The sequence below is a fragment of the Pteropus alecto genome, unplaced genomic scaffold, assembly GCF_000325575.1.
Source record: "Pteropus alecto unplaced genomic scaffold, ASM32557v1 scaffold78, whole genome shotgun sequence".
Taxonomy (NCBI): Eukaryota; Metazoa; Chordata; class Mammalia; order Chiroptera; family Pteropodidae; genus Pteropus; species Pteropus alecto.
The window spans coordinates 3,088,891-3,089,654 of NW_006443124.1; the positions used below are offsets into that span (position 1 = coordinate 3,088,891).

The window sequence follows — 764 nt, forward strand, 5'->3', positions numbered from 1 at the left end:
ACACACACATATATAAATGGCATAGGGTTTTCTTTTTTAAAAAGCGAGACTCAGCTTCATAAATTATTTAAGTCTCTTTGCTGGATCCGCCCCTTAGGAAAAAACCAGTTATGAGAAAAAGATGGACAGGAAAATACTGCCAAGGCCCAAAATGCTAATGATGTTTATAATTGGGCTCTACATTTTGATTATCTGAAAGCAGAGACTAAGTTCGAGAAACACACGTGCTCAGGACCTAACAGCAGAGGGATTCTGCAGGGTTTTTATTCTTTCTCTGGATTTAAACGGCTTTTCTCCAAAGAACCCAAGTGCAAAGAATTAAGTCTGCACTTCATCAAAGCAGGGAAAACTATAGCATGTCTCTTAGGGAGTGGAGATAGATCAATCCTCAGAAAGAGGTGCTGCCTGTTCCTAGGAGAGCTAGGGAGACATGGAGATAGAAGCAGGCTGGGAGCACTGAGGATTCCTAGGAGTAAGAACATGAATTGCTATGAACTATTTCAAGAGAAATTGCTTCATATCTTGATCCCTTATTCTGAGTTATATTTGCCTTTCTCCCAGTGGTCTGGTGTCAGCAACTAGGTGTCAGTGCTCATGGCCGATAGCCCAGTCCCACAAGTAAACGTTGCCTGATGCTACCTGATAAAAACAAGGGAAGAAAAGGCCAGTACGTGTCTCGGCACTGTTCCTCTGATATTATCTTATACCGAAGCACAGGGAGCCCCACGATTCAGAGAGTGAGCCAAAGAGGAGCTTGCTCAGGA

At 43.1% G+C, this 764-nt stretch overlaps 1 protein-coding gene across 1 annotated transcript in view; it reads right to left on the bottom strand.

Annotated features, from left to right (window-relative positions):
- The window catches only part of ARHGAP26 (Rho GTPase activating protein 26), a 385,346-nt gene that overhangs the window by 18,450 nt on the left and 366,132 nt on the right, over positions 1-764 (bottom strand). The gene's annotated exons all lie outside the window — the stretch shown is intronic.